The following is a 7,623-nucleotide window of genomic DNA, read 5'->3' as shown; positions in this document are numbered from 1 at the left end:
CTTTCCAAATATCCAGCCAAGGGAATTGTTCCTTAAGTAATAGTTCCCTCCCCCCCCCCAATTTTTCCCTCCCCCCCCTTTCCCTCCTCCTTCTAGCCCTCCTCTCCTTTTTATCTTGCTGTATAGGCTAAGCTGGCCTTGAACTCAATCATCCAGCCTCACAAATAAAGGGATCACAAGCATCCGCTGCCACTCCCAGCTTCATATTTGCTTTTCGATTTCAAGGTACAATGTGAAGAAAAAGCACAGAAAGATAGAGAGACTTGGATTTGCAGAAGACATAAAACCACTGTGCACTTCTTGTGCAGCTAATGGTCTAAAAAGGTTCATGTAATTGAATGTTTTCTCAGATGTTTGTGTGTGTGCTTGTGGAAGCCAGAGGCTGACTTCAGGTGTCCTCTCCTCTTTCTTTTTATTTTTTATTTTTTTAAGACAGGGTCTGTCACTAGACCCAAGACACAAGAATTTGATAAATCTGCCACCCCCCCCCCACACACACACAGTAGGGTTACATACATTTACTACCATACCATTGATGCTGGGAATATGAACTCATGTCCTCATCTTGTGCAGAGGTCACTTTACGCACAGAACTACCTCTCCAGCCCACAGACAAATGTTTTTAAGCTTCTTAATAATATTTGGTACACCTTCAGAGAAAGGTATGTTTGGCCCAATATATTAAATTAAATGTGTCCTGTGGTTTTAAGCACCTTATCTAAAAACTAAGATTAGTAAATTATTTATTATGGTTTGGTTTGGTTTGGTTTGGTTTGGTTTGGTTTGGTTTTTAAGACAGGGTTTCTCTGTTTCCTGGCTGTCCTGGAACTCACTCTATAGATGAGGTTTCCCTAGAACTTAGAGACCCACCTGCCTCTGCCTCCCCAGTGCTGGGATTGAAGGTGTGCCACCACCACCCAGCTGGTGGTTCCAATCTTAAATATCTCCATAGGGTCCCTATGAAAAAGACTTGGTCACTGTAGGCTCTGTTTCTTAACAATTAAATTTTATTATACAACCCAACTAGCTTACACAAGAGGGAAAAAAGAGTGAACCTTCTGGTATCCATTCCACAGGATGGGTCCCTAGGTGTCTCTGGCCTGTGTGCTGGTCCGGTCTGTTTGCTGATCCACGTGCGCTCAAGCCTGGTCTGAACCTGCTGCTGCTCTCTCCTCTCTGCGAAGGGTGGTCTCCTTCTCCCATTGAGGGTTGATTAGAAAAAAAATAGTCCAGGTGGAGTCCCCAGGCCCGCTTCCTGAAATCCAGGCCCAGGATGGCTCCACCCAGTCTTTCTCAGGGTATCCATGGTGTGTCCAAGGGTAAAGCCCGCCAAGATTGCTTTCCCCTGTGACAAAACTTAGTCTTTCCTACAGGTCCCCAACCTTTTATTTATTGAGAGGCAATAAGACCTTTTGGAGATGGGGCCTGGAAGGATGTTAGGCCAGTAGTATGTGCTTGTGTGAGTGGGTGTGAGTGCATGTGAGTGCGTGTGTGCATGCCCATTATTTTTCTTCCTTCTTTCCTGTCCCTCTCTTCTCCCACTCCAACCTCTCTCTCTGGCGGTCATTAGGTGAGCCGTTTGGCTCTCCACACTTCCCATCAAGGTATTCTTGCCACAAAGCAACAAATGTAAGTGTCCGGAATTAAACATTTTCCTCTACTAACTTCCCCCACCCTTTTTTTCTTTCTTTCTTTTTTTTTTTTTTTTTTTTTTTTTTTTTTTTTTTTTTTTTTTTCATTTTTTGAGGCAGGGTTTCTCTATGTACCTTTGGTTGTCCTGAACTGGATTCGTAGACCAGGCTGGCCTCGAGCTCACAGAAATTCACCTACCTCTGCCTCCTGAGTGCTGGAATTAAAGGCATGTGCCACCACTGCCTGGCTAAACTTTGTTTTTCCTTAATGAATGTGACAGACTTTTTTTTTCCCCCCCCTGGAAACTTGACTCATTTGCAGTGGAATCATTTTGATCTCAGAAAAAAATCAAAGTCAAGATGAAACTGAAAACAGGTTTGGTTTGGGTTTTTTGTTTGTTTGTTTGTTTTTTAAATTTTTTAAATAGCAGTGTGGGCTAGAGAGAGGGCTCAGTGGTTAAGAGCATTTTCAGCTCTTCCAGAGGACCTGGGTTTGATTTCCAGCACCCACATGGTGGCTCACAAACATCTATGACTCCGTTTCCTGGGAATCTAACACGCTCTTCTGCCCTCAGCCAGCACCAGACAGACACAGGGTACACACACACAGGCAGGCAAAACACTCATACACACAGTTTAATTTAAAACAAAATAGCAGCCTAAAGACCTGAAGACCTGCAGTAGCAAACACAAATCACGAAGTGTGCTTCCCTGGAGACCTCTCAGGGCTGCTCACGTGGGAGCTGCACCACCTGAGCATCTGAGCCTGAGACACTACATGGTGTGGAAGACGGGCTGCGTCTTCTTGCTTATGTAATTGGAGGAAAATCACTTGACCTCTCCATGTCTTTCTCTTCCAAAGCTGAAAGGCTTATTATAGCACTTCAACACATAGTGAGAACCTGCTGTGCTATCATCTTTAACTTGGATGATCATCGTTTCTTTCCTCAGACGCCCTTTCTTCACCTACAGCTGGTCGATTTTACAATTCATCTGTGATAATCAATGATCTGAAATCTTTGTCAACTATAATATAACCCTCTCATAATTATGCATGATCCTAATGTGATTTATGTCTTTTCACAGATCATTTTCTTAAGACCTAGAGTGGTAGTTTCTTTTAGCTAACATGTCTGGAATGTTCCCCCAGCTTTGCCTGTGCTCTGAATGCCTGCTCTCCGGTTGATGATGCTGTCTGTGGTAGGAGTTCAGAGAACGATGACTAGAACCTTAGAGAAGCGGAGCCTGGCTAGCGGAAGTAGAACTGAGCCAGGGTCTGAAGGTTGGCAACCGGTCCTTGTTTCTCTCTAGTTCTGTTTCCTGGGCAGCCACAGTGTGAACAGGCAGTCACCGCCTCACGCTTACGCCTTTTCCACCATGATGGGCTGCAACCAAGACTCAGAAGAAACTTTCCCTCACTCGCGCTGTCTCTGTCAAGTATTTTGCCATTACGATGAGCATGATGATGTAATATCTAAGCTTACAAGGTTTTGTCCTAAGGGAATGAGAATGAGAACAGAGGGCAAGGAGTACAAAATTCAAAGCCATCAAATGTTCAAACAAAAATCACAAATTCAAGCAGCAAACCCAAGTTATCTACTTTCTCAGAGCTGTTTGTCTCCTGCTCTCTGATTTATATAACTTTTCCCACCTGATTCATCGTTTTGCCTCTGTAGCAGGCATGATGCTTCACCTATTTCCAGAGCATTCTGAACTAGTTCAACCCCCTTTCTCCCCGAATGACAGTCTCACACCGACCTCGGTTTATGTCACAAGGTACAAAGGAAAGAAACTTCCACATGCTCAGTAATAGTTGTTGAGCAAGGCAGGTTGCAAGCCAGGCCCCAAGACTATAGAACTAGAACAATACACAAGCATAGCAATTCACATCCCTCAAGCTTGCTGTCTCCTGTGGAGGTAGACCCAACCGGCAACCATGAAATGAGTGCTGAGTACTAAAGCTGAATTGTATACTCTTAGAAAGCTTTAGAGAAACACAGTCCTGGAGGCAGGACTCTCCAGGGCAAGCTGCTCTAAGGATAGACGGCTTTGTGGCCCTCCTTCTGACATCTTCCCTTTTTTTGATGTTGTTTTTGTTTGTTTGTTTTTTGTTTTTCAAGACAGGGTTTCTCTGTGTGCCTTGGCTGTCCTGGAACTCTCTTTGTAGGCCAGGCTGGCCTCAAACTCACAGCGATCCACCTGCCTCTGCCTCCTGAGTGCTGGGAAGCCACCATGCTCTTCTCCCTCTGACATCTTCTAAGCTGCCAAGTTCCTGCTGGGCTATAGATACACCCTGAATGACTACAGAAACAGAAATGGGATGTTTCCTAGAACCTTTTAGAATGTGAGCAATCATGGTTATAGAATTTTGAAGAAACCTATAACCATGCTTTGCATTCAGCCAGCAATCAAATGGCAGTGATGATCATCCCCACTGTCTCTAGACAAGGTACTTAGCAGTCTCAAGGATATGCAGCCATCGCTTTCAGTTTAGCCACTTGTGTGTGTGCTTTCAATTTAGCCACTTGTGTGTGCCATCACTTTCAATTTAGTCCAGTGTGTGTGTGTGTGTGTGTGTGTGTGTGTGTGTGTGTGTGTGTGCCACATGTATCCTTTCAAGCTTATTATCTTGAGCTACACAGTGAGACACTATCCAAAAACCAAGGGCTGTGTGTGTGTGTATGTGGGGTGTGTGTGTGTGTGTGTGTGTGTGTGTGTGTGTGTGTATTAAATATGGACCCTTCAAGTGAGTTTATGAGTCAGAAGCCTGATAAAAGGAGAAAGCTCTTGTTTTCATTCTTTCTGAGGCATTTTCAAAGGTCCAGAGCTCTTTCATCTTCTTTTAAATGTGCTTTCAAAGCAACCCTTATGTATGGCCTCTTAATTGCTCTCTCTTGTACATATGTGGGTTTGGCCTTATGAGTGACTTCTCCCTCTCCACCCAATTCACAATATAACTTTATGACACCTCATTTTGATACACTTACTTTGAGACTATAAAAACCTATTTTGCGACTCAAAAAATTCAAACTTCTGTTTTATATGAGACACAAAAACATTGCCCAGAACCATGAGAATCCTTTTAAAACATTTTTAAAATCTAAATATTTTCTAACAGAGCAAATATTTGTATACATAAACAAAGTTATCTAGAAGAGTTTGTATGCTGTAACACTGTATAGCCATGTGTCTACTTTGTCTTTGCACAATTACAAAGTGGTTAGAAATGAGGAAGAACATTTTGATGAAAGGGGGTACTTGGGAAATCCACCAACCCAGAAATCAGACAGAACTATGTCTCTTCTCTGGAGAAAACTGTGATTCATTTTTTTAATAGCCACATATAATCTGGGCTTGTTTTATAATTAAGTCTAGGATCTGCCTCATAATTAATATGGGTACAACTCATTGTGGGGGTGAGGGAGAATAGAGCCTGGGGGAGGAACCTTAGCTGGAGCTTGGGCTGGAGCTCAGCTGATACTGTGCTCCCTGAGCTTGCATGAAGTGCAAGGTGCAGACTTCAATACCATACAAAGTGAGCATGGCTAAGGATATAGCGCAGTGCTTGCCCAGCATACACAATGCCCTAGTTTAGCACACCAGCACTGCACAAACAGGACATGGTAGTGCATACCTATAATCCCAGCACTCAAAAGAGGAAAACAAAAGGATAAGAAGTCCAAAGTCAGACTGAAAAGATAATGAAGTATTTTCCTTGCAATCATGAGATCCTAAGTCAGATCCCCAGAACACACACACACACACACACACACACACACACACACACACACACAAATGATGACTCATGCTTGTAAACTCATCACTAGAGAGACAGAAACATTTGTTCCAGGTCAGTTGGAGACCACATCTTTAAAAAAAGAAGAGGAGGAAGAGGAGGAGGAGAAGAAGAAGAAAGGCAGACAATGCCTGTGTCTGAATAACAACACCCAATGTTGTCCCCAGACCTCCACAAACATGCACACAACCTGGAACCACACCCACAAAATTCAGGGTCATCCTTGGCTGTATAGCAAGTTTGAGATGGCCTACATGAGACTCTTTCTCCAAACACACACACACACACACACAGAGAGAGAGAGAGAGAGAGAGAGAGAGAGAGAGAGAGAGAGAGAGAGAGAGAGAGAGAGAGAACAGAGCATCAGAAAACTTCTACAAACCAGAACATTTTGATGAAAGAGAGTGGTGCTTGGGCAATCAAACCAGCAATGGCAGTGCCTGTCTGCAATCCCAGCACTTTAGAGGGCGAGGTAAAGGATTATGTGGCAAAGGCCAGATGGGCTACATAGTGAGTTCTAGACCAAGGAGAAGCTACATAACAAGACACTGTCTCTTTTTAAAAATTTAAACACAGAATGAGAAACTCCCTACTATTTTCCTCTCTGGTTAAAGTGCCACTTTTCAAAGTTTGTTTCATACAGGGTCCTAAACATAGATGAAGTCAATATTGAACAGTTTCTGAGTTACTCTGTTCTTAGTTTATTAGCTTTCTAAGATCAAAATACTGGTTATTGGAGTCAAGGTCCTGAACACGTTAACTACATGCCTGGTCTCAATGTTGAAGCCTTTGGTAAAAGTTTGAGACATTTCAGGATGTGTTCAATTCCAGCAGCCTTTCTCAAGCACAAAATCTCCTCTATGACCGATGGAACTCATATTCCACATGCTACCCCCAATACCACCGCTGAGACACGCGGAAGCCAGTTTTGCTTAAGAACTTAAGCAAGGTGGAGTGTACATGTAAATATAGGTCAGGCTGGTCTCCCACCAAGAAATATCTCTTTTTATAATCAAAGTTATAAATGGCAGTGGAGCCAAATTTGTTGCAATTCAAATGGACATCTAATTTAAACAAATTGCTTTAGGTGAGTTATACGTAGTCACTGCCTTTTTGGTATACTGTGTAAAGTAGGTACATGCTTGTGTGGGTGTGAGTGGGTGTGCGCAGGTGCACACGAGTGTGTACACAGGTGTATTTGCATGACTAGAGTTGACATCAGCTGTATTCCTTGCTCATGCTCCACCTTATTTTTGGGGACTGATTTTTTTCACTGGCCAGTGAGCTCTAAGGATGGCCCCACCTCTCCTCGTCTGTCCCAGTGCTGGGATTACAAATACGTGCCAAGCCTTTATATGGGTGCTGGAGGTCTCAACTCAGGCCTCATGTGAGCCTGTGAGGCAGGTTCTTTACCAACTGAGCCACCTCCTCAGCCCTTGATTTCTTCTCTCAGTTTGCTGTTTGTATATACAAAGGCTACTGGGGTTTGTGTGTTAATTTTGTGTCCTGCTACTTTGCTGCATGGATCTATCAATCAGCTGTAATATTTTCCTAGAAAGGTCTTTAGGGTCTTTTTGAGACAAAATTTTACTCTGTGACACCTCTAGGTTGTCCTTGAACTCATGCAATGATTCTTCTGCCTCCGCTTTCTGAGTGCTGGGATTATAGGAATGAGCCACTATGTCTAGACCCCTATTCTACTGCAGTAAAGAGTACCCACTCTGTCGGTACATACACTAAAATTGAAACAAGCAGAAAGGATTAGCAAGCTCCCTACACAGGACAACATGAAAATCTGAAGAATATTCCATATTTTTAACCTTAAAGAGCAGGTGCATAGCCATTTTCAAAAGGGAGAACAAGGAGGAGGAAGTCTTTTTTTATTATTATTATTATTATTATTATTATTATTATTATTATTATTATTATTGTTATTGTTGTTATTATTATTATATTTCAGGTCTGAGAGATGGCTCAGCAAGTAGGTCCTTGCTACAAAGTCTGGCCTTCTGAGTTTAGCCTGCAGGGCCCACATAGTAGAAGGAGACAACCAACTTCTGCAAGTTTTCCTCTGACCCAACATGTGCATCATAGCATCATAGCATATGTACACACAGACTTAAGACACAGACATGCACACAAACAAAAGGAAAACTTTTAAAGGATAGAACATAGCCAGATGGTGGTGGCACAAGC

General features: G+C 42.9%; 1 non-coding gene across 1 annotated transcript; it reads left to right on the top strand.

Annotated features, from left to right (window-relative positions):
- Positions 1-7,139: 7,139 nt before the first annotated feature.
- On the top strand, positions 7,140-7,244 carry LOC127190176 (U6 spliceosomal RNA). Its single transcript, XR_007830692.1, has one exon. It is a non-coding gene; the product is annotated as a U6 spliceosomal RNA (small nuclear RNA).
- The last annotated feature ends 379 nt before the right edge of the window (positions 7,245-7,623 follow it).

Source organism: Acomys russatus, chromosome 5, assembly GCF_903995435.1.
Source record: "Acomys russatus chromosome 5, mAcoRus1.1, whole genome shotgun sequence".
In the NCBI taxonomy this organism is placed as follows: domain Eukaryota; kingdom Metazoa; phylum Chordata; class Mammalia; order Rodentia; family Muridae; genus Acomys; species Acomys russatus.
The sequence above is the reverse complement of the archived record's forward strand: the minus strand, read 5'-3'. Positions and strand labels throughout refer to the sequence as shown.